Consider the following 27,101-nt stretch of genomic DNA (forward strand, 5'->3'; position numbering starts at 1 on the left):
GATAACAGCCGAAGCGGGTGAATAAAGTCACCGTGTCGCTAGCTGTGCCATTACCCAGCATACACCTCTCCCTCCATAAATGCAATAAACGATACAAAAGTAAAAGCCTATAATTAATTTATCTGCTGTATCTGCTGTTTCTCAGGTAGTTATTTACATTATATAATATATTGTGTTCAGTACACCTCACTACAATGTGATTTCGGAAATGTATAAATATACGGACAACAGGCTCTTCCACGGAAATCTCTTGTCGTCAATAAACAACGTTTAGGGAGCTCTATAGTATTCAATGAGAGGACCCTGCACGTCAATTCTCGACGCGAGGGGGGTACCCTGCGCGTCGATAAGTGAAGCAGAGGGAGCCTGACCATGCGTCACACATTTGACGAGTTGGGAGTGAGAACATGTTGGATAACGGGGTCAGCCAGAGTGTCCTAAAAGTAATCCCAGCTGGTCAAGTTAAGTATGTTAAGTATAAAGTTTCCTCTACAGTTGACATGTCCAACCCCCTCATGCTCTTTGAACCAACTGAGAGCAACCCACAGCTGCAACAGCCTCCTCACAGTTTGTGATGCCAGAGTCCCATATGACAAAGTACCTATTGGCAACCACACTAAGCACGATGTGACCCTCACTGGCAGAGCAGCCCTTGGAACTGTTGAACCAATAGCAGGAGTCCTACAAACTGACTTACCAAACCTCGGTGAGCCCAAAGTGACTCAAGATGTCGACTCTGATGTATCTCACATACCCCAGCAGTGCGGTGAAGATCAAGCAACACAGGAATGGGATCCACCTGTTGATGTTAGCCACCTGACTCAAGACCAACAAACTGTTGCCAAGAAAATGTTAACGGAAGAGTCAGGGGCTTTTGCACGTGATGAAAGCAACATGGGGTGCATTCTCAGCTTGGAAATGACAATAACACTCAAAGACACAACTCCAATTCAGAAATCATACACCTCAATTCCAAAACTCCTCTATAAGGAGGTTAAAGAGTATACTGAGGACCTCCTAGCAAGAGGATGGATTGTGAAGTCTAGATCTCCTTACTCTGCGCCTATAGTTTGTGTGCGGAAAAAGGATGGCTCTCTAAGACTCTGTATAGACTACTGTCTCCTAAACCAGTGCACAGTACCTGATTGCCACCCATTACCAAGAATCCAGGACCTCATTGACACCTTGGGAGGTTACAACTGGTTCTCCATTTTGGACCAGGGAAAAGCCTATCACCAGGGCTTTATAGGGATGAGTGCTGCATCCCATACTTGGATGACATCTTGTGCTACGCCAAGACTTTTGAGGAACATGTGGAAGGGCTGAGGAAAGACTTGAGAGCCCTACAGAACTACGGAGTCAAACTCCGGCTGACAAAATGTGACCTATTTAAAGGAGAAGTGAGGTATGCTGGGCGCTTAGTGTCAGCTGATGGAGTACGCATTGATCCAAAAGATCTCGAGGCCACAGTGGGAGATGTAAGGAGGATCGCTGGGTTCCTGAGTTACTATTGCTCATACATCCAGGATTTCTCAAGAATAGCAAAACCCATCTATAAGCTTTTGCAACCCAAGAAAACCAAAGAGGAGCATCTTCTGGGGAAGGTTACAGGACAGAAGAGGAAAGGTGCACAGTTACCATCCAAAACACCAGTTGAGTGGACCGAGAAGCACCAGGGTTCCCTGTGTAAGTTGATTGATATGTTGGTAAACCCCCCTGTACTTGCCTACCCGGATTTTGAGCTTCCCTTTGTCCTTCATACAGACGCATCTGATAAAGGACTTGGAGCCGTTCTCTACCAACATCAGAATGGGAAGCTCAGAGTGATTGGATACGGCTCCCGAACACTGACACTGGCTGAAAAGAATTACAGACTCCACTCTGGCAAGCTTGAGTTCCTCGCCCTCAAGTGGGCTGTCTGCGAGAAGTTCAGGGATTACTTGTTCTATGCCCCGTATTTTACTATCTACACAGACAACAATCCCTTAACTTATGTCATGAGTACCGCCAAGTTGAATGCAGTTGGGTTCAGATGGGTGGGAGAGCTATCAGATTTCAGGTTTGATATAAGGTACAGGCCTGGCAAAGTAAATGTCGACGCAGACACCCTGTCGAGGAGTCCCCTTGACATTGACAGATACGTCACTGAAACACTAGCACAAGGTGACCAGCTTGAACCAGTAATCCAAGAAATGGTCACGCCCATCAATTTGGATGAACTACAAAGGGTTCAAAGAGCTGACCCTGCGATAGGTGAGATCATGAAAATGAAAGACTCGGATCAAAAACTCACAGATGACATGAGACGGAATGTGAGAGGTTGTGCCAGGAAAATGATGCATGAGTGGACAAAGCTGATATTAGAAGATGGAGTTCTGTATTGTAAGACTGCAGAAAAGCACCAACTAGTCTTACCAGCTAGCTTCAAATCCCTGGTCCTGAAACATCTGCATGATAACACCTGTTAAATCCAGAATTGAATTCAAAATCCTGCTCCTCACATACAAGGTCTTAAATAATCAGGCCCCATCTTATCTTAATAACCTTGTAGTACCATATCACCCTATTAGAGCACTTCGCTCTCACACAGCAGGCCTACTTGTTGTTCCTAGAGTATTTAAAATTAGAATGGGAGGCAGAGCCTTCAGTTTTCAGGCCCCTCTTCTGTGGAACCAGCTTCCAGTTTGGATTCGGGAGACAGACACTATCTCTACTTTCAAGATTAGGCTTAAAACTTTCCTTTTTGCTAAAGCATATAGTTAGGGCTGGACCAGGTGACCCTGAATCCTCCCTTAGTTATGCTGCAATAGACGTAGGCTGCCGGGGATTCCCATGATGCATTGAGTTTTTCCCTTCCAGTCACCTTTCTCACTCACTATGTGTTAACAGACCTCTCTGCATCGAATCATATCTGTTATTAATCTCTGTCTCTCTTCCACAGCATGTCTTTCATCCTGTTTTTCTTCTTTCACCCCAACCGGTCGCAGCAGATGGCCGCCCCTCCCTGAGCCTGGTTCTGCCGGAGGTTTCTTCCTGTTAAAAGGGAGTTTTTCCTTCCCACTGTCACCAAAGTGCTTGCTCACAGGGGGTCATATGATTGTTGGGTTTTTCTCTGTATTTATTATTGTGCTATCTACTGTACAATATAAAGCACTTTGAGGCGACTTTTGTTGTGATTTGGCGCTATATAAATAAAATTGAATTGAATTGAATGACATGGGGCATGTCGGGGTAGAAAGAGTTCTCAGCCTGGCGAGACAACGGTTCTACTGGGCGTACATGAGGCGAGACATCGAAGCCTATGTCACCCGGCAGTGCCCGTGCATCAAACAGAAGAAACCGGTGACATATGTCCGAGCTCCCATGGCTCCCATGTCCAGCATTACCACAAGCACACCAGTGGAATTGGTTTCAGTCGATTACCTCCACTTAGAGCCAAGCAGGGGCGTATATCAGTATATCCTAGTTGTGGTAGACCACTTTACTAGGTATGCCCAGGTCTATCCAACCCGCAACAAGAGTGGCAAAACTGCAGCTGAAAGGATTTTCAGTGATTATATCCCCAGGTTTAGCTACCCTTTAAGGCTGCACCATGATCAGGGGCGGGAGTTCGAGAACGAGCTCTTCCGGACTCTGCAACAGTTGAGCAATGTGGGGCACTCTCGAACAACCCCGTACCACCCTCAGGGCAACCCAGCTGAACGCTTTAATCGTACCATCTTGCAGATGCTGAGGACCCTGGGTGAAGAAAAAAAAAGAAAGATGGAGAGAGTATCTCCCACAGATGGTTCATGCATACAATTGCACGCGCCATGAAGCAACGGGTTACTCACCATTCTTTCTGCTTTTTGGTAGACACCCACGAATGCCAGTAGACCTCCTATTCAAGTTGGTTACTGATGGAGAGCCACAAACTGCAAGAGGTTATGCTGAGAAATGGAAAGAACAAATGACTGAAGCTTACAGGATTGCGTCTGAAAACAGCCAAAAGTCAAGTGATCGTGGGAAGAAACACTATGACCGGCACTTGAAAGGAGTGGTACTCCAACCTGGAGACAGAGTACTAGTGTGGAACCTGACTGAGAGGGGTGGTCCTGGCAAGTTAAGGTCCTACTGGTAAAACACCATTTATGTGGTGAAGGAGCAGATCAATGACAGTCCAGTGTACAGAGTGACCTCAGAGGCAAATGGGAAAAAAGTGCGTGTTCTGCATCGCAATCTATTGCATCTTGTCAATGAGCTTTCTGTGGACTTGCCTCCTGTAAATAAGGGGGACGGGACATCCACCGTCAAGAAAAAGAAACCAAAACCAGCTCAAAGAGAGACAGAGTTTCAGCCCCACTCTGACACAAGCTCCAATGAGGATGAGAGTTCAAGGTATTATGAGTTGAGGTATGAGTTGAGGAGTGGAAACAAAGAGGATGCTTTGCATACCTGTAACCATACTGTTGGACCCTCAAAGGGAACAGCTGAGTTCAGCAGAGTGGTCAACCGTGGAACATCTCAGCCGACAGAAGCAACAGTATTGGGGGAACGAACTGCAACAAATGAACTGAGGGAAACAGGAATGGAACAAGATGGTGGACACCAAAGCACTGAACTGGACAACGACATGGGAGAGGAGGAAAACGAGAGGGTACAGAAATCAGTCGTCACTGAAGTCGACGAGGGAGAAGTTGGACTGCCGCTTTCAGAAAGGGCACTGTTCTGACTATTGTCAAATTTGTACATGTTTTGTTTTGTTTGGTTAGTGCACTGGCCCTTTAAGAGAAAGGCATGGTCCGTGTGTGGACAGGGGAAGTGTAAGAAAGACTCAGACAATCGACTGATTAATGTGATCTATGCTGTGAAAGGCTGATAAAAAGGCATTCCCTGTGAGTATGCATTATTGTTTGGCACTTTATGGTGATTAATAGCAGTTACTTAGATGCTGTATTACGCATGCTAATTTATGGTTTGTAGACAGTTGTTTGGTGTTAGCATTAGCACTTGGTCACGCAGCTCCTCAAGTAATTATTTTAGTTTGACACTCATATACTCTGTATTTTGTTGTTACAGTTTCACACCTGCCATATAAAGCAAAGTCTAAACCCACTCTGGCGTCAGTGACTTTTGTGTGGAGGTGTTTAACTCCTGGATAGTAGAAAGTGGTTCTACGAGGCCAGTACAGGCACAGTATACAACTAATGTGACCCCACCGACTAATGAATCAGTTCTAAGAAGGTCTACTAGAGAACGATGGCCTGCTACACATTTCACATATGACACCCTTGACCAGCCCTCTCTCCGGGTGCATCCATCAGACAGTTGTGCTGAAGTCCATGAGTCACCAAACACAACACGCTACACCATGCCACCATATCCCCTGTTACCTTACTTCCCCCTAGTGCCATATCGCATTCCAACATCTCACTGTGCACACCCAGGCACCTTCCCTGTATATTATAACTGCCCAATGTAGACATGTTAGTCCACAAGGAATGTGGGTATGTGGGAAGGGGATGTGGTTTGAGTTGTTTGAATAATGAGTTTAATGAGTTTTAAAGGGTAAGAGGTTAAATGTCAGGAGCTATTTTCTTTTTGTTGGGGAGTGTGTGACACCCATAAGTGTATGGTCAGAATTGTATTTTTTTGTAAAACGTTTATTGATGTAAAAGACCTGATTTTATGGTGGTATTGCACTTTCATTTAGAGTTATAAATAAATAAATATAAATAAATAAATAAGGACACTCATATACAATGATTATTTTGTACGTTTATTCTTGCGAGAATGCAAGGTAACTAAAAGGGTTTAAGCTATGGACCTGATTGAATGTGTTTTTGTTGTTAAAAGAGAAATGTGTGTGTCAAAATGAAAAGAAAAGAACGCTGTTTAATTTTGTTAATAAATCAGACGAGGAAGAGCCAGCAGACCGAATGCAACTGATGTCTCCTGTCTCTGCTTTTCTGTTAAAAAAAAACAGTTTAAAGACAGACCCCATCAAAGGCCTGTAACACATACGCGGAGCCATCTTGGACAGAAGCGTATATATTAATTCCAGTTTTATTTTGAAAGTTTTGTGTCTTGTGTGCTTCGTATTGTATTATATTTCCCTTGCCTCTTACTGAGCACAAGTGCACCCGTCAGTTTTAGATCAAATGACCGTAACTCGTGAACCATTGATACAATCACAAAATTCCAGCAATTCCTGAAAAAAGCAACTCTGTGCTTTTCAGTGATATTAGGGTCATTACAGTAATCCCAGGCAAGGTGCCACGTCCAAAACTTGGAAAATAACACAAAAAACAACACTACTAAAAATGGTATATACAAGATGTCTTCTTTCTTAGAAGATGCAAAGCCAAAGAAACTTCAGAGAAGCAGAAGTCACACTGAGGAATACATTCTTACATCAGAATCTGTACAAAAAGTTTATGACACCTGATGTTTGACACATAGACAAACTTTGAAGTGAACTAACATCCCTGAGGCCACACAAGTGGGAAGCTGTTTTGTTTTTCTTCAAAACATGGTAAATGGACTGGTTCTTATATAGCAGTTTTCTCCTCTGAGTGCTCAAAATACTTTTTTCTATTCTTGTCCTATATAAGTGCTTTCTAACATTCACACACATTCATACTCTGATGAGGTCATCAGAGAGCAACTTGGGGTTAGTATCTTGCCCAACGATATTTGGCAGATTGGAGGATCAAGGTATTGAACTATCAACCTTTCAATTAGTTGCTGACCTAGTCTACATCCTGAGCCACAGTCACCCCAAACATGTGTGGAAAGTTTCAGTGATGGTGCTATCTAACAGGTCATGTTGGAAAATACACTGTTGAGAAACTACATAAATGTTCTATCCATGAGAAAGTATTTATCAGCATTTGAAAAGAGTACTGTAATCCACAGAGGTAGGAAACATTCTTGCAAGGGTGAAAAGTTATGTGTGCACCACAGAATCCACAGAGGAGAGACACCGTACATCTGTAAAACCTGTGGGAAAACATCTATCTGTATGCCGCTAATAAAAAAAACATCACACAGACTTACACAGATAAAATTCTTTATTTTTGTAGAAATGTAGAAAGTGTTTCACCCAAAATATCAATTGAAACTGTGACTGAAAAGCATAAAACAACAACAAAAACAACCACAGCAGATCTTTCGGGTGTAAACAACTTTAGACTGAAATTAACATTAACATTACTTTACATTAGTTTATTTAATTTCTAATATCATTATATAATATCATTTCCGGTTCTTTTATTCTTTTACTGGACAGAGAGAACACGACTCAGTGTGGTCAAAGCTTTATAATTATTTTATTCAATCATTACTTTCCGGAAAGGGACGTGCACAGGCTAAACCCTCCGCAGATCCGAAGCATTACAAGCATATACCTATGTTATAATTCCGGTCGCTCCTCCCCTACTAAACCGTCACTTGATCTATTTCAGTACCACATGTCTGCCCTATAACTGCAAAAAACGTCTTCAGCCTAGATGCCGCATCATACATAGTTTCAGTCAAAACAACTCTGAAGTCCACTCTGCCTAGTTTCTACATCCTGTACTCTGCAGCCCTGCACAAAGCGTCTCCTGCAGTTTCCTGTATTATTAAGCTTCCACTAACTTAAGCCTCTGTTGCTAAGGCAACTTGTCACCCTCTGACCTAGTTCTCTCTCACAGCTGGCCTTCCCCTAAATTGATCTGTTATTAAAATGCATAAAGCAAGCTATAGTACTAAATCAGCTAAAGAAAATATAACTATTTCTCAACACGTTTGCAGAAAACTGATAATATATAAACTGCTCATACATAATAGAAGCTGACCTGTGGTACACCAGAAGCCTGACAGACCAACAAAGAAACTTCAATCTGCAATCGTTTAATATTTTTACGAAGACATCGTGGCACCCTGAGCCAGCCTGCACATCTTAAGTTGTGAACTTTTCATTGTTTTATTGTCTAGGTTACCCTGGTTACTAATGGTTTATTACTAAATGGCCATTACAAGTAAAAAACTAACCCAGGCCAGTGATGGCTGTGGAAGCTGACAGTAACACAGAACTGCTGTTTTGCTGTGTTTCAAAGTAATGAACCTCAATGTGCAGCACCAGAACGAATATTGTCTTCTGTCACTGTGTAACATTATTGTTAACAGTTTAATAATTTTCACACATTTTAAATATTTAATACATTTACTGACTCTATGTAAGTAGGGTTAAATGTCACCTTTATGCTTGACTGATTGTGATTTTTTTCTACTTCTGTTGTAAATAGTAATACCAACACATCACGATATGGCCTCAGTAGCTGCACTTCAATGCCACACTATTGTTTTCTCTAAAACTTTTCATTCATAACTGTCTCATGATTGTAAAAGGACCCAGTCTGCATTCTAACAAATCAGAGGTTTAACAGTGTGTGGCTCCCTCTAGTGGATGTTGTGGAGTATTCTGTTGTCTTTGCTCCAAAGGTTTTTGTACAGAGTTTTGGTGTTTCCTGTCACTGTGGGCTGCAGAGCACAGTAGTACACAGCAGAGTCTGTCACTGCAGCAGAGGAGATCTCCAGATGAAACTCCTTTTTTTCTCTGTCATGTATAAACTTCAGCTTTTCTGTTTGCGCTGAATGTTCTGCCATGAGAAGCTGTGGATGTGAACCGGACTTCTGATGGTACCAGTAGAGGTTCAGGACAGAGCCTGAATAGTTGCAGGAGAGAGTCACAGTGTCTCCTTCCAAACTCATCACTACATCTTTAGATGGTGTCAGTAAATCCTCAGAGGATCCTGAAAACAACAAAGACATATTTCACCAGGATGTTTCTGTATCTTTAAACTTAGTTTAGTTTATAAAAAGTGAATCAATTCAAACAACATCCAGATATTTTCATGTCTATCATCTCCTTTTACATCTCACTCCATCTTTTGATGACTCACCAGTCTGAAAGGAGACCATCATCATCCAAATGAAAAGCAGGAACATGATTTTCTCTTGGACTGAATGAACAATAGAGAGAACACAGCAGCTCTTCAGCTCCTAAATGAAGCCTTTCATATTCACTGGTGTAGCTCCTCCTCCTCCAAAGGCTGCTTCTTCTGGATAGGCTCGGCCCTGGTTTCTGTGGAGCCTGTAAATAAAGAGAGCTTTGAATATTTGAAATATTTAGCAGAATGTAGAATAATCTCACTCATGTATTAAACAGCAGAAGTACACGTGTAAACCAGCCAGCATCAATACTGGATTTTAAAGAAATACATTACTGTTCTCAGATCAGCGGTGTATAGCTGTCAGACTAGTTTTCCCGTGCCTCACTGATGCACATTCATTCAAAGAGGAAAAAGAAAAACTTCCACAGGACTCCATCGTGAAAAGATACAAACAGAAATTTATTCCACAGCTTGCGAATCTTCTTACAGGAGTAATCAAGTTTAACTTATCCTCAACAACAAACATACTATGGTAGAAAACCCATGTGGCTCTGTTCTCCTCTGCTGCAGCATCTTGTCTACGCTATACTAACCTTTTTCTCTCTCCCCCCTCCTGCACCGCATTCACTCATTTGCATAAATCCATGATGTCGGGTTTTTAACTATAAACGAAGCCTTTAAGGCAAACGTATTCACGGTTTTACTTAACCAAGCCAACACATCAAATTAATGTTTTGAATTCAACTATAACCATGAATGTACTTATTAAAGTACTAATTACACAAAATAGGTTTAACAACAAATATAAATACTAAAATATATGAACTATATTAACTTGGCTCCTACAAGAGGAGACTGACTGATGATGGAAAGTATCAGTGATGTAAAGAAGAGAAAAGCAGCTGAACATGTAAGAAAGCAGGCAGGTGAGTGATTACAGATCGTCCTTATTGAACTTACACTTAAGCTTCATATGTTATCAGTCCTGCCTACTACCAAGTGCAGCAGGGCCAGTCTGACCAACACTTGTGAGACTGATAACTGCTAATGACGGTCATTGAATGGACTGATAACATCTGAAGCAGGAGCATGGTGCTGGGTGTTGGAGGGTCAGGTTTACAGTGGGATGCAAAAGTTTGGGCAACTTTGTTAATAGTCATTATTTTCCTGTATAAATCGTTGTTTGTTACAATAAACAATGTCAGTTAAATATATCATACAGGAGACACACACGGTGATATTTGAGAAGTGAAATGAAGTTTATTAGATTTACAGAAAGTGTGCAATAATTGTTTAAACAAAATCAGGCAGGTGCATAAATTTAGGCACCACAAAAAAAGAAATGAAATCAATATTTAGTAGATCCGCCTTTTGCAGAAATTACAGGCTCTAAACGCTTCCTGTAGCTTCCAATGAGAGTCTGGATTGTGGTTGAAGGTATTTTGGACCATTCCTCTTTACAAAACATCTCTAGTTCATTCAGGTTTGATGGCTTTTTGAGCATGGACAGCTCTCTTTAACTCACACCACAGATCTGGCCATTCCAGAACGTTGTACTTGTTCCTCTGCACGAATGCCTTAGTGGATTTTGAGCAGTGTTTTGGGTCGTTGTCTTGTTGAAAGATCCAGCCCCGGTGCAGCTTCAGCTTTGTCACTGATTCCTGGACATTGGTCTCCAGAATCTGCTGATACTGAGTGGAATCCATGTTTCCCTCAACTTTGACAAGATTCCCAGTCCCTGCACTGGCCACACAGCCCCACAGCATGATGGAACCACCACCATATTTTACTGTAGGTAGCAGGTGTTTTTCTTGGAATGCTGTGTTCTTTTTCCTCCATGCATAACGCCCCTTGTTATGCCCAAATAACTCAATGTTAGTTTCATCAGTCCACAGCACCTTATTCCAGAATGAAGCTGGCTTGTCCAAATGTGCTTTAGCAAACCTCAAGCAGCTCTGTTTGTGCTGTGGGTGGAGCAAAGGCTTCCTCTGCATCACTCTCGCATACAGCATCTCCTTGTGTAAAGTGCGCCGAATGGTTGAATGATGCACAGCGACTCAATCTGCTGCAAGATGATGTTGTAGGTCTTTGGTGCTGGTCTGTGGGTTGACTCTGACTGTTCTCACCATTCGTCGCTTCTGTCTATCCCAGATTTTTCTTGGTCTGTCACTTCGAGCCTTAACTTGAACTGAGCCTGTGGTCTTCCATTTTCTCAATATGTTCCTAACTGTGGTAACAGACAGCTTAAATCTCTGAGACAGCTTTCTGTGTCCTTCCCCTAAACCATGATGGTGAACAATCTTTGTCTTCAGGTCATTTGAGAGTTGTTTTGAGACCCCCATGTTGCTACTCTTCAGAGAAAATTAAAAGAGGAGGGAAACTTACAATTGACCCCCTTAAATACTCTTTCTCATTATTGGATTCACCTGTGTATGTAGGTCAGGGGTCACTGAGCTTACCGAGCCAATTTGAGTTCCAATAATTAGTTCTAAAGGTTTTGGAATCAATAAAATGACAACAGTGCAACATTTATGCACCTGCCTGATTTTGTTTAAGCAATTATTGCACACTTTCTGTAAATCCAATAAACTTCATTTCACTTCTCAAATATCACTGTGTGTGTCTCCTATATGATATATTTAACTGACATTTTTTTGTAACAACCAACGATTTATACAGGAAAATAATGACTATTAACAAGGTTGCCCAAACTTTCGCATCCCACTGTATGTTCTGGGACTTTGAATTCATGTTTATTATTAAGCTCTCTGGTTGGTTATGGTCCTTAAGTTTTTCTTGTTTGAGTTCTTACTTCATGGTTCAAGTTTGATTTACTTCTGTAACTGTTGGTCTTTATGATTGTGGGTTCATGTTTTCTGTTTATTTGATTGTTTCTGGTTTTGTGTCATTTCCAGCTGAATGTTGATCGTCTCCACAAACAGCTCTTTATGATTTCTCAACATTTTTCTTTCCTGTTAGTTTGCAGCTTTGTGGGAGCTGACTTCTTTAACTGTGTTACAGAGACCTTTACTGTCCTGTAAGAGCTCAGCATTGGAAAGATTTTTTTCAGGCAGTATCTGCAGAAAATATCAATAAATGCAGAATCAGAATCAGAATGACTTTATTTATCCTCAAGGGGCAATTAAGATACAACAGAGCAGCATGGCGTTCAAGATAAGGACAGGGCATAAACAGGCAATAAGAGTGAGATAATACATACACACAGAATATACAGTATATACACAGTTTTAAAATTAAAGTGACTGAAAGGTGAATAAATAACTGTAAGTGAGTAAAGTGTCGGCATTATAAAAAAGAGTGTAGTTTATGTTTCTGGTGTGGGAAATGTTCTTATCGGCTTGAGTTAAAAAGCAGAGTGGCTTTGGGGACAAAGGTGGCTCTCCTCCCCTCAGTCCTGCAGGAAATGCAGCGGAGGCGTCGCCCAGAGAGGAGCCATTGAAATGCGGGGTGAAGAATGTGAGAGGGGTCGTTGATGATTTTGGCTGCCTGTCTGAGGGCCTGTTGGTTGAAAACCTGTGCCAGAGTTCTGACAGGCAGGCCAATGATTTTAGAGCACACTGATGCAGTGTGCTGCAGTCTGTTCCTGTTCTGAAGGCTGAGGGAGTGGAACCAGCAGGTGATGGAGAAGGTTATGATGCTTTCCAGGAAGGCGTTGTAAAAAGTCATCATGATGGGTGTGCTGACTCCAAAGGAGTTTCCTAAGGAGGTATAGCTGTTGGTGGCACCTCCTGAGAATCTGTGTTGGCAGAGAATTTCAGGAGGTTGTCAAAGATGGTTCCCGGGTATTTGTACTCCTCGACTACCTCCACTGGCTTCTTGTGGATGGTGGTGGTGACTGAAGCAGTCAGATCCCTCTGCCTACTGGAGAAGGTCACCACCATCTCTTTGGTTTTGCTCATGTTCAGTTCAAGTTTGGAGCTGTCACACTGCTCTACAAACTCCTGCAGAGCGGCCCGTGGTGTTGTGAGGGGCCTGACAGCAGTGACAGGAGAACTGTGTCGTCAGCATATTTAACCAGGTGGCAGTTGGGCTGTGTGGATCTGCAGTCATCGGTGTAGAGGATGAAGAGCAGCGGGGAGAGCACACAGCCCTGGGGGGAGTCAGTGGAGGTGGAACGGAGACCAGAAAGAGAGTTGTTGACCCAAACTTTATGAAAGTTGAAATTACAGGTGAAATCGGGTGGAAAGTTTAGTGGCCAGGATATGAGGCTGCAGAGTGATGAACGCTGATGAGAAATCAGCAAACAGAAGTCTGGCGGAGGAGTCAGGGAGCTCCAGATGTTTGTGGATGGAGTCCAAGATGAAGATTTTTGCATCATCGACACCTCCGCGTGCACGGTAAGCAAACTGGAGTGAATCCATCAGGAGGTCAGTTGCTCTTACGATGTGCTGTTTTATGATCTTCTCCATGGCCTTCATCACCAGGGAGGTGAGGGCCACAGGACGAAGATCATTCAGAGACTTTGGGTTGTTTCTTTTGGGGATGGGGATGACTGTGGAGTGTTTCCACAGCTGGGGGACAGTTTGACTGTCAACTGAGTGTTGAAAAAGAGTCTGGAACACACTTCCTAGTTGCCCTGCACTGTGCCTCAGAACTCGACTGCTGATGTTGTCAGGGCTGGGTGAGCTCCTCTCCCTGGTCCTCCTGAGGGCTCTCACCACGTCCTCAGTGCTGAAGGTGAGTGCAGAGCTGCCAGGTTTGAGTGAGGATCTGGACTCCTCAAGCTGGGCGATATTGTCCGTCACAAACCTGGTGTAGAAAGTGTTGAGGTCGTCAGGGAGGGAGGAGGGGTTGCTGCCCTCCACCTGGATGGTTCTGGGGGTGGTGACCACAGTATTCACAGAGGCCATGGTTTTGAGGCCCTGCCAGGCTGAGTGGAGGTCCCCTGTGGTTAAGTTTTTTTCAACTGTGTTTTTATACTCCAGTTTAGCAGTTTTTATGGCCCTCTTCACCTCCCTGTTGACCTCCTTTTAGTCCAGTGCAGAGGCGGTGAAGAACATCCTTTTTTTAAATTAAGGATTTCCTTGAGCTCCTTGGTGATCCAGGGTTTGTTGTTGGGGTAGATGGAGACTGTTTTTGAGGGGATAATGTTGTCAACACAGAAGGAGATGTATGATGTCACCGTGTCGACTTGTTCGTCAATGTCATCAGAGGGAGAAAGAAGGCTGCTCCAGTCAGTGGCTTCGAAACATCCTTGTAGGGTGAGGATACTTTCCTCTGTCCACTGCTTGATGTTTTTGGTGACCTTTTTAATCCTCTTGATGACTGGGGTGTAAGCAGGGGCCAGCAGGATGGTGTGGTGGTCTGCTGAGCCGAGAGGGGGGAGGGGTAGGGCTTTAAATGCATCTGGTACAGAGCCATAGCATTTATCCAGAGTCCCCTAACGTGTGCTGCATGTAACATACTGTTGGCATCCTTTAAGCAACTTATCAGGGGAACAGTGGTTGAAATCACCCAGGATGAACTTGGGAGAGTCCGGTGATAATTGTTCCAGTTTGTACAGAGTGTTGGTGATGTACTCTGTGGCTTTAGCTGCATCAGCTCTGGGGTGGATGTAAACCAAGATGATGAAAAGCTGTGGGAATTCTCTGGGGAGGTAGTGGAGGCGCAGGGAAGCAGCCAGAAGCTCGATGTCTGTAGTGCACAGCTTCTCCCTCTCCCTTCTCCCCATGTGTTTACATACAGACACATGAGGAAGCCGCCATGTTGCTTCCTGGTGCATTCACAGTCTCTGTCCATACGAAGAGGTGGTGAAAAGCATTAATGTGCAGCGCGCTGTCGTCGTCGCTGTTGTTTAACCACGATTCTGTGAATGCCAGAACTGGGGCAGTTCTATACTCATGCAGGTAGTTGATGCAGGCTTGCAGCTCGTCCAGCTGGGAGCAGAGAGACCGCACATTAGCCAGGATAATGGACGGGAGCGCTCGTTGTTTGTGTGTCTCCCGCTTGAGTCTGGCTCTCACCCCACTCTTCTTTAATCCCCTCCTGGTTGCCTTGTTATTGTGAGTTTTTCGATTTCTGTGTCCACGGAGTATTTCCTCGGGAAAGTAGTCCATGGAAGCGGAGCGGAAAAGCCGGAGGCCGGGCTGCAGCTGCCGCTGCCACCGCAGCTGCATGAGGAGGTCCCTGGTGTAGGTGAGCCTTGGGGTCATATCAAAGTGTCGAAAACAAGTCCGAAAAATCACAAAAATGAGGAAAAGGAAAAGAATATAAATATATCGCATAGACAGCGAAATACAACAACTGAAAGAGAATGCAAAACTGCTCCGCTGACTGGCCGGTGGACCACACGAGCAGTGACCCGGAACCAGAAGCCAGGTCTACAGTTTACTATGAGATCAGTTTTTACCAACAGTTGGAATCAAATTACTGATGATTTTATAATGTCTGGATGGGATGTTGATGAAACTCATGACTAGACACTCTGAAGGAGAGCATCGTTATCTGATGTGATGAGTTCAGAGAGAATAAATGGAATAAGCATGAGATGGTCTTCCTGGTTGGACTTTTAGCTTCATGTGAGAGATTTTACCTAAAAGAGATAAACCTCTGTTACTCTGTTTATTTTGCTTCTGCTGCATTTTTGCATGTCCTCATCCACTAAATATAAAATAGTGTAAATGAGCAGCTTTTGATGTTTGACAGTTTTTATTGTGTCTGAACGTTCCTACAGTTGGTTTGTGGTTGATGTGGATTTGCTGCTCATGTGAATCCTCCCACAGTGTTTCATTAGCAGCTGTAACCACAGTGACTCTGATAAAACAGGAATTAGCAGAATCCATCTGATATGAAGCTGTGCTTTGAATACCACTTCCCTTCTCTTTGAAGAGTAGTCAGATATCTGTGTTCAGGTTTTTGTACAGCCTCTTCTACACTTTGTATCACTGTGTTTCTAGAGCACAGTAGTAGAGAGCTGTGTCTGCCAGGGTTAGTGCTGTTATGGTCAGATCAGTTGATGTAGAAGATGTTTCTGAGTCATATCGATCATCAGGAATATAATCATTACCACGCTGGGATTTTGCTCCTTTCCTGAGTATAAACTGAGGAGCCTGAAGGTCAGAATGATGTCTGTACCAATAAAGCCAAGGACCACTTGCAGTTGTCTGATAGCTACATGTGAGTTTGACAGATTTTCCTTCTGTTTTTGTGACTTCAGTTTGTTGAGGAGTGATTGAGTCTCCAGCTGTGAGTCCTGGAAAAAGAAAGAAGAAAAGTAGTGAAATGCAGTCTGTATATCTGCTTAATGCAGCAGCTTCAACTAAACTTTAATCCCTGTTCTTAAACTCACCTATAATGTGAGATAGAAGCAAAAAGAGGTGCAGCAACATGTCTTTGGAGTTATTAAAGCCAGACAGACAGCACATGAACAATGTTCTTCCACTGCAGCACAATGACCAACAAATAATGTCATTGGATGAGCTCAGGTTCAGTGGGCGGGGCCAGTTTAATAGCTCAGCCAGTCAAATAGTTTTGTGCTTCCACAGCAGCTCTGTCTCTGTCTCTGATCTTTACTGCTTCATTTCTCTGTTGTCTTTGTCATCAGTCCAATGACACAAGAATCAGAGGTTTAACAGTGTGTGGCTCCCTCTAGTGGATGTTGTGGAGTATTCTGTTGTCTTTGCTCCAAAGGTTTTTGTACAGAGTTTTGGTGTTTCCTGTCACTGTGGGCCTCACAGCACAGTAGTACACAGCAGAGTCTGTCACTGCAGCAGAGGAGATCTGAAGAGTCATCAGTGTTTTATCGCCACTCACTTTAAAGGTTATTTCAGGGACTGGTTCTGATATTTCCACTCCAGTTCCTGAGTGAGAGATCAGGAACTCTGGTGGTTTTCCAGGATATTGTCGATACCAGAAGAAATAATCATTTCCAGCTACTTGTCTGGAGTATCTGTAGGACAGAGTAACTGTGCTGCCTTCCAAACTGGACTCTTCAGTTTTGTTTGCAGTGAGTTGTTGACAGCTGACACCTAAAGAAACAGAAATCTGTTAAATGCTGTGTTGTATACAAAGAAAGTATAAATAACATGTAAACATTGGGATGAAGCAGTTTTTGACAGATTGTCATGTACCTGTTAGAATCATGATGATTAACAGAGAAGTTTCATAACAGTCCAACATCAACATGTTGAAAAAACTGAATCTTCTGTGTGTTGAACTCTGTTGAATGTGGAGGTTTCTCTCTCTCGTCTGTTCTTCAGTAACAGCTCAGCTCCTCCCTGAATCTCTGTGTCTCCTCTTTGGTTTGTAGCTTCACTTCTCTGTTACACCTCCTTCTTTTAAACTTCCTCCTCTTTAATCAGCTTGAAACACAGCAGAGTAGGAGGTGGGTTGGTCAGAAGTTTATATAATCTCATCATGGGCATGAATGTCATGATAATTCTGGGTTTTAATGATTTGTTTGAAGTGTTCCAGGGTGGAATGATTGTTCACCATTCACCTTTATTGACTTTAAAAACAATAATTGGCTTCACAAGTTTGACTTTATTTTGTATTTTCTCTAATTCACATAGATTCTAAAGTATACAGACAGGCTTAAATAAACAGATTTACATTTAAATATATACATAATAAAAGGTCCGGAAGGTTCTACAGTGTCTTTCACTTTGACAAGGCCACAGTTCTCATTAGTGATCAACTCGAACTGGTAGTTTCTCTTTGCAGCATGAAAAGGATTTGTCAGACAGACCTCATTGGATCCACCAATACTCAGAACAATGGGAAAGTCCAAGGAACTCAGGGAAGATCAAAGAAGGACAAACGTAGATTTACACAAGTTCAGAAGGACTCTTCGAACCATTTCTACACAACTTCAGATTCTGAAATAATCAATTCAAACAACAAAAGTACAACATGAGGTTTAAAAGTGATTTTATAACATAGAAGCTTAGGGATCCTGTGTTTCCATCTCACACCTGACTGAAAGGAAAAGATTGAATTTGGAATCATTTTTAGGAGCACTCAGAGGGAAGTGGTGGCAGAATAGTTGCTTGTTGTGGCACGGTGACACATTAGCTTACTGTTAATCTGGGATGCTGGTCATTATGCAAATGTACTGTTTATAAGGAAACCTGAAGTAAGCTGAGACTGAAGAAGTCACCTGGGGCAGTGATGAAAAGTTCTCTCACTGAAAACGCTACAGATGAACAGAATCAACTTTCTGTGATTTCCTTGCATGATTGAGCGTGCATCAAGACAACCTAATGGATTCTTTTTACATCATGAAGAACTTTGTGCTTTATTATGAAAAATCTTTCACTTGTTTCATTTTCAGAGAAGTAAAAACTTCACTGTGATGCTTTAGTGTCTGAAATCAGACTTCACTCATCAACAGTTTTCCCAATATCCTCAAACTGATCATATTTTTCAGCTGTCATTACTTTTCAAAGTCTTATGGTTCTTAAATGGTTCTTCAGATGTCTTCATGGTTCTTTAAAGAAACATCATATGTCAAAGAACCTTTTTATTTTGTTGATGGTTCTTTAGCTATTACAAATGGTTCTTTAAAGAACAAAAGGTTCTTAATCCTTAGATATTTAAGTTTGATGGTGTAAAATGGCATAAATATTTATTCACTATAATGAGGGTGTGAATTATACTGTGTGTTTTGTTTGTGTGCGTGTGTGTGCGAAGGGGGAGGACAGTTACCTGGCGATTGCCCTTACCTCTCGTTTGGCTCTTGACAAAGGCGGTCGCACTTTCTCCCTCTCCCTTCCCTTATCTTTCCTGCTTGGCCTTCTCATGTCTCTGTCTAGTCTTGTCTACTTCTCTCGCTTTACCCTGGAAGAGTCTCACAGTCTGTTCTCTAAAACCTAAAAGAGGAATTATGGATTTGATCAACTGGTCCCTGAATGCAATTGACACCCTCCTCTTGACGAGAAGCCTGGTTTCGGGAGAGCCCATGACAAGGCATTGAAGACATCTTTTCGGAACCATGATAACAGGGTTCTTGCTGATCGGCGCTGGCTTGGCCCTGGCTTATCGAAGACTGAAGAAAGCGGAAATGGCTGTTCAGATCCCCACAAGGCTGCCCGCTATGTTGATTAGAACGATGGAGCTGTTAGGATGCCTGGGTCGTTGACCCAGGGCTTTTGAGTTTATTATATTATTTATCTTTTCTAGTCTTTGGTTTCTTTCTTAGAGTTCCGTCTTATGGTTTATGTCTGTGTTCTATAGTTGCTCTGTCTCCCCTGTCGGCTGTATCCCCTTGTTTAGTTCGCGTCTCTGTGTTATGTTTCCTGTTTTACTTTGAAAGTCCGTGTTTCATGTTAGTGTATCTGGTTTTGCTTTCCTTGTCTCGTTAGTTCTGATTTCTCCCAGCTGTGCCCTCCCTCTGTGTCTCATTCCCCTCGTTACTTCCCAGTGTACTTAAACCCTGTGTTTCTTTGAGTCAGTGTCGTGTCGTCCCTCATGCTGTGTGGATCTCCCTGTGTTTCCCGTGAGTTTATGTTGTTTCCCAGTTTAGTTTGCTTTGCTTTGTATGCTCGTTTTCCCGTGCCAGCAAATAAAGCTGAGTATTTTGAGTTCATCCCTTGAGTCTGAGTCCTGCATTTTGGGTCCACCACTCCTCCTTGCCTGCCTGCCACACAGCCAACCTTAACAGGAGCGAGCCGTGGCTTCTCAGAATGGGCTCATTAGACGCAGCACGGATGACATCTTGGAGGGGCTTGCGGCTGCTATGAGTACTGAGACTCTGACAACATCTGATAACATCTGACAACATCTTGGACAGGCTCACAGCTGTTTTGGACCCTCATGCTCTATGAGCAAGCTGGATAACATCTCAGTATGGATGGATAACATCGTGGAGAGGCTCACAGCTCTCCAACGGGAATGGTGAGGAACCAGTGATGGACATTAGATGACTGTAAAATTGACATGCAGTGGTTCGCACTAAAGAAAGAACACCACCATTATTTCATGCGGCTACCATATCTGCGCCAGCTGCAGTCTCAAGGCTGGAGCTGAACATAACAAATAATCTCTCCCCTGATAACAAACTGTGTTTAGACTCTTGGTTCCAAACGCCTTTGTGTGCTTATCTCCAAGGCCGAGTCACACGGCGGGTCTGGACCCAGCGCTGGATGAATAGCTGCAGGGCAGGATGGCTGTGTGTGCATCGGCTTACTTCTCACCCCTCACCCACCCCTATTGCTTGTCAAGTGCTTCATGGTGTTGAGATGTGGACATTTATGTGCTCTCTGTGCAGAGGAGTTTTTTTGTTTTCTGTTCTCATGCTGTCCTCTCATAGGAGCCCAGTATGAGTAGAGTTCTCTTTTTTTTTTCCCCCTCCTCGACTTGCCGATTGTATTGTACATTTCTGTGTTTTTTCAAAATACTACCGTTCTCCGACCTGTCTCCCTATGTCATGTCTGTGTTGTGTATGTAAGGTCGGGGGGGGGAGTCCCATTTTGCTGCAGGGCAACTTGCATGTGACAAATAAAGGTTTCTTCTCTTGACTATCTTAAGAGCAAATGGTAGGAAACTGAATATTCAAATAAAAGTTAGAAATAATTGCTTAAAAATATACTGGTGGCAGGGGTGGGGGCCAAAGCCTAAAAACCCTACCCCCAACACCCCTAACCCCGCAAACTCATTGATCACAAATAATGTGGTAATAGAATATGGAATTTATTATTAAGATGTTTATGAATATGGTGAGTTAACAAACAGTAGACACAATACACACATTCAAATACTGTACTTTAGTTTTAAATTTTAATAAAGTATTACTATTTTCTGCTTCAAGGCATTACTTTTGAGATTATTATATATATATTAGAAAATATAGCATAATGATAATACTAGTTATTGTAAACTTTACAAACCACCCAGCAGTATGTAAAGTCAAATTATAAAATACAAGTAAATAACAATTTCACAACAGAATGTCAATGTAATGAACACACTTATGTGTTCATTACCGACACGCTTACTTAGTTTTGACAAAGCACACTGCTTAGGTAAATGATCTCAGTACTTGTTCATCACTGAGCAATTTGCTAATATGTGTTTCGAGCCAAATAAATGACAGGGAGAGAGAGAGAGAGTGACGTTAGAACATGTTGTAACCCGGTAGAGAAAACTGCCTTTGTTATTCTTTCTTGTTTTCACTTTATTTGTATAAATGTATTTTCATTCTTTTATTTTGAAAAGCAACATTTATTTTGAAAAAAAGGAAGTGTGATCCTCCAGCAAACTTTATTTTTCCTGTTGCCGGATCACAAGGGATAAATGCCTTTTTCATTGGTTGAAGGTGGTTTTAGCCCCGTCTTCCAAAACACCAGACCATCATTTCACATGAGCTAGGTCTTTTCGCACGTGGAAGTAGATGAGACAGGCCACGGATAGCTCGTGCGGAATTTTATATCATTTTGGTGAGTTGAGCCCATGTGTTTGGAAAAATAATAATGTGTTAGTCTGTTGCTAAAAGTTGTTTCTTCTGTTCATACCGATTCGCGAGTGGTAATTTGCTGTTTAAAAAACGATGGAAATGCTGTTTGTGGTAGAATTTGTTTAGTATACTTGGAGGATGATTGGAAAAATCTATTATCTTGCTGTTTATACCTATTAATCACAATTTCATGGTTAAAAAGAGAACGAGAAATTCATTTGTTGTTTTACATGGTTAAAATAATTTCATGTACAACGAGAGATATATTCAAAGCATGCATGTAGTGTATTACTGTGGAAAAGATAAAGAACTGAAGCTATAGCTGTGATACGAGAGAAGAAACGGAGCTGGCTGTGTGCAATAATGTTAATATTGTTGTGCAGGCTAGGTTTTTTCCCCTTGTTGGTGTGGAAGGAACTAAGATTCTGGATTACGATGGATTCTCTCCGGATGGAGATGGCGAGCCTGAGCCCAGACTGAACTTTGCCGAGGAACTTGCTCTTGAGAGGAATAGAAATATTTTCCTGCTATTATTTGCTGCTATTTTTATAATCATCATTACCATTTCATGTGATGTTGCATTCAGATGCATTCAGATGTTCAAATATATTGGTGTTATATTAGTCTTTATTACAGGTCCAAAGAAGAACCATTTTAAATGGTTCTGTTGAATCTATAATTTAAATGTTATTAATGCTTTTATGATCTCTGTGTAGAGGGCAGAGACAGGAAAATACTCTCTGTGCCAAAATGAGAGAGGAAACGAAACGCGTCTGCAGAGCATGTTTTGCAGAAGTGAAACCGAAAGCAGAGTGAGTGCAAGCCAAAGAGCAGGGTGTTATGCATGTATCGTTGATTAACACACACTTAGTTAGAGGAATCACTGATAGGGGAAAATTCAAGTTGCTTAAGTTAAGGTCAACTAAGGTTCAGAAAAGCAGATGCAAACTCTGCACGTACAGACAGACAAATAGTGAGAGGTCATGACACGTACGCAGTACACAGCATGCACGCGCCCTTGCACGTGTACGCACACACACACATACACACCATGGTAAATCTATTTTGGTAGGGCAGAAATGCAGAAGTGTGCCGAAGTACTTAGAGGAAGTGCACCCGACAAGCGACAGCGAAGAGGGGAAGCACCGACCCGAAGACAATGTTCTTTAGAGCTATGTTAAAGGTTCATGGAACAGTTTGTGGTTTGGATTGACGTAAGCTGTACTATTGTCTATTTTTGTAAAAGAGGGGGGCTTTGTTATTGTACCCATATAAAACCTTGTCTCATGATTGTAAGTTCAGTTCGACGCTGAAATCTGCACAGCGGTCGGACTCACACATGTGTTTATTAAAATACTGTCTAATTGCACACGCCTGGATCTGTGGTTATTTATGGATTCTTCTCTCAACATTGAACCCTAACACTCTTCTTCCTCGACGGAGACTTCGAAGTGGTAACACACAAACCACAAACGAAAGAGAAAAAGAACTAGACTAAGAATTTCTGACTTGACAAATGACCAAAGACAAAAAGACAATTGAACATTGAGCTCAAAGGGACTATTTTTGGGGTTATTTTTGGTTGCCGGCTTATTCTTATTCTTCTTATTATTGTTATTGTTATTATTACCATTACTACTGTCAATGTGGAATTTGTGTCTTGCTTATTTTATTTTTGTGCAAAATAATAACCGTTGCTGCTCAAATTCCTGTCTCCAGCCATTTCATTCCGTATTCGCCTCGCTTTCTATTGTAGCCCTGCCGAACCTAGCAACTGGTCTGTAGTTTGGCTGTCCTAAACTATTTTAAATGAGTCAGTGGTTACAATGTCGTACTATGGCAATCTCCCGAAAGGGAGGGGAGGGGTCAATCGTTGGGATGCGCATGCGCAAACAGATTGCGTGACCAGCAGGCCTTGAACTTTCTAAGGGAAAAAACGCTTATACGTTGAAACCAAGCACACCATTGTTTTTCTTGTTACATTACCAATAAGTTTGATGTGTCACATGGCCCTCTTCCTATTGAAAAAACAAAAGTTGTATCCAAGATGGACGACTTCTAAATGGCCACCATGGTCACCACCCATCTTGAGGAGTTTGCCCCCTCACATATACTAATGTGCCACAAACAGGACTTTAATATCACCAACCATTCCCATGTTTTTACCGTGTATCCATATAAATGGTCCACCCTGTAGTTCACCTACTTCTGTATTAAATAGTGATTTGCAAAACGTTGTGGAAAACCACGAAGTAGGCACGTATAGTGTATCTGCAGGTAAATGAACATCAAATCTCTAAGACGGACTCAAATCTGTATATTTATCACCATTATCCCACCACTGGGATGACGTGAACGCCAAACAGGAGTCCATCACAATTCGACTGCAGGTATGCGAGTCAGACCTTCTGAGAAGGGTTTCACTTTTCTCTTTTCTGTATAGTTGACCCTTGTTTTCTCTCTCTCAGCTCCTTGTCTCAGAGTGGGAGGGATTTGAAGCACAAAGGGAGGAGCTTGTTGTTTGGTTGGCTGATATGGATGTCCACCTGAGTGAGGCTGACCAGCTGACAGGAAACACCTGTGAAAAACTGAAACAACTGCAGGTGTGGGGTTGTTTTGATATGACATATATTTGATATGATACATACGTCAGAGACATTGTCCTAAACTGGACAAACAAAGAACCATGAGTCCAAAATGAAACATACCTTACACAAGGTAAGGCTGAAGTTCATTGATCATTTTAATCAAAAACTTGTTGTTGAAATATTTTTACTGAACATGCAAACATCTGCTGATGAAAATGTCTTGATTTATTGGTCTGTTATGAAGCAATTGCTATTTCTAATGTGTTTTATCACTTTCTGATGTTTTATTAATTAAACAATACATGTATTAATTGTTGTGTTATCTATAGATATAGTATTCATATATATATTTATTTATAGTATAGTAAAAATGTTTAATTATGACTGTTTAAATGACAAACCCTGGTTTACTCCTAAACTCAAAAAGCTGTGGCTGGAAAAGAGAAAGGCGTTCAGAAGCGGAGACAGGGACTGCTACAGAGAGGCCAAGTACAGGTTCACTAAAGAAGTGGACATTGCTAAACATCAGCACTCTGAGAAGATGCAGCAGCAGATCTCAGAGAATGACTCGGCCTCTGTCTGGAAAAGTTTTAGGAATAGGGCTTTGGAGCGTGATGTCACAGGAGGGGGGCCACGCCCCCTCCCGCCATGACAGTAGGCCAAACGAAGCACACGGAAGCATCAGCTATGGTTCGTACGTACTGTGTTGTCGGTTGCAACGTTAGATCACACGATAGGGAAGGCAAGAAGCTGGGAAATGGGCTCTCTTTTCATCGTTTCCCTTCATGGAGGCAACAGGAGGGATCTCATATATCCGATATTACTAAACGAAGACGTCAGGCTTGGATTGCAGCGGTCAAACTCGGACCGGCACGCAAGGCGAGTGCAACAAAAGCGAAAAAGAGCACCCAGCGGAGGTAACCCCCGCCCAAAAAACATACAAAATTGCGCTCATTGTACGCTAATCTGCACATAACTTTCAGATGAATCACGCACCTGGAATACTGGTGTACATTTACCTTATGTGTATGCACTAATTTTATCTTACATGCTTTCATTATGCAGCTGCAGAGTATGAAGGTGTGCCCCGTGCAGAAGTAATAGATGAAGATCTGACAGAAGACCAACAACAAAATCACCATGTCATGAAGGCTGTGGACAGGAGTTACTCATATCATGTGAGGGTGAAGACACAACACTGCTTGATAAGAATGTTAAGGTGTGCTGTGTTTTGGTGAATATGTGCCCCAGTGTGGTTGTCAAACCAGGGCCAAATGAAACTTGCTCTTGTTGAATATTCATAAAACTGCTGTGTTGCATGTACAGTTCATTGTAAATAATTGTACTTTCTGTAAAGTGGTTTCAATAAAACAGAAATGAAAAGTATGTTTATTTTATTTTTTTTATTCAAGATCTGTTCACATGTACTTAGCAAGTACACACACATGAAATGCAAACTATTTACATGGCAACGCACAGCTGGCATCAATCGTGAATCATTCATCATTCTGCTGAGGAGAAGTCAATGTTATGTGCAACCTCTGGCTGTATCTTGGTCATATGGTCAACGTACTCACAACGTGGAGACTTAAAAACGGCCAAATCTTGTACCCAACCGTTTGTGAATTAGATGTGCGCCTCCAGGAATTTATAATTCCGAAAATAATTTGCCGTGTATGCGCTGACTCCACAGACAAGGTACGCGAAAATATCGGGATAGGACAACGGCGGTAGGCTGGCTGGGTTTCCGCTCCACTGCCTTGTTTCATACGGGTCCACATTACCGATGCACGCTATTTTTTCCAAGTACCGTCTCTTGGCGTCTGGGCGCAATCAGTCGCGATACAGCCCTTTGTCTTTTGCGCTGATTTTAAGCATGGTTCTGACAGTCCTGCTTCCAACACAGTGTGTTTATTTTGATTTGTGGCCTTCTGTCATGGCGATCCCACAATGCACTGCGGCGTGACGTCAACTCCAAAGCCCTATATCACCAACTACAAGCCTAAAACCCCTACACTGATGACTTGCTCTTGGCCAACACCCTTAACGACTTTTACTGCCGTTTTGACGAGCCATCAAGCAGCCTTCACACCTCCAACAGCCCCAACAATAGAGACACTTTGGACACTCATTCCCCCACCTCTCCCCCCTCCATAGAGCCAACACCACCATCAAACACTTCACCTACAACACCCCCCTCCACACCCCACACCAAGGAGGATTTCACACCACCTTCTCCCACTACAACCCTTCATATTCATGAAGCAGATGTGAGGAAGCAGTTTAAGAGTCTGAATGCTCGGAAAGCTCCTGGCCCAGACGGTGTGTCTCCTGCCACCCTCAGACACTGTGCAAACGAGCTGTCCCCAGTGTTTTCTGGCATTTTCAACTCCTCACTGCAGGCATGTCATGTGCCTGCCTGCTTCAAGTCCTGTACCATAATCCCTGTCCCCAAGAAACCAAGGATCACTGGACTAAATGAATACAGACCTGTGGCTCTGACATCTGTGGTCATGAAGTCATTTGAGCGCCTGGTTCTCTCCTACCTCAAGACCCTCACGGCCCCCCTCCTGGACCCCCTGCAGTTTGCATACAGAGCCAACAGGTCTGTAGACGACGCTATCAACATTTCTCTACACTTCATCCTGCATCATCTGGACTCCCCAGGAACCTACGCCAGGATCCTGTTTGTGGACTTCAGCTCTGCCTTCAACACCATCCTTCCAGATCATCTCCAAGGCAAGCTTTCCCAGATGAATGTGCCTGATCCCATCTGCCGGTGGATCACTGACTTTCTGACGGACAGGAAGCAGCATATGAGGCTGGGAAAGAATGTCTCGGACTCCCGGACCATCAGCACCGGCTCCCCTCAGGGCTGTGTTCTTTCTCCTCTGCTCTTCTCCCTGTACACCAACTGCTGCACCTCCACCCACCAGTCTGTCAAGCTAATCAAGTTTGCAGATGACACCACCGTTATTGGACTCATCTCGGACGGGGATGAGTCTGCCTACAGGAGGGAGGTTGAACGTCTGGTGTCCTGATGCAGCCACAACAACCTGGTGCTGAATGCCCAGAAGATAGTGGAGATTATTGTGGACTTCAGGAAGCACACAACCCCACTCCCCCCCCATCATGCTGACTGACACCCTCATCACCTCTGTGGACTCATTCTGCTTCCTGGGT

At 42.8% G+C, this 27,101-nt stretch overlaps 1 protein-coding gene and 2 long non-coding RNA genes across 4 annotated transcripts in view; all 3 read left to right on the forward strand.

Annotated features, from left to right (window-relative positions):
• LOC102080905 (zinc finger protein 260) overlaps positions 1 to 27,101 on the forward strand; it is a 203,771-nt gene that overhangs the window by 138,913 nt on the left and 37,757 nt on the right. The window lies entirely within an intron of this gene.
• Positions 19,339 to 20,385, forward strand: LOC109195416 (uncharacterized). Its single transcript, XR_002057033.2, has 3 exons — positions 19,339 to 19,374; positions 19,527 to 19,772; positions 19,986 to 20,385. It is a non-coding gene; the product is annotated as an uncharacterized LOC109195416 (long non-coding RNA).
• Positions 21,030 to 21,804, forward strand: LOC112841734 (uncharacterized). The gene is made up of 2 exons (XR_003214882.1): positions 21,030 to 21,313; positions 21,714 to 21,804. It is a non-coding gene; the product is annotated as an uncharacterized LOC112841734 (long non-coding RNA).

Source organism: Oreochromis niloticus, linkage group LG18 (genome assembly GCF_001858045.2).
Source record: "Oreochromis niloticus isolate F11D_XX linkage group LG18, O_niloticus_UMD_NMBU, whole genome shotgun sequence".
Taxonomy (NCBI): Eukaryota; Metazoa; Chordata; class Actinopteri; order Cichliformes; family Cichlidae; genus Oreochromis; species Oreochromis niloticus.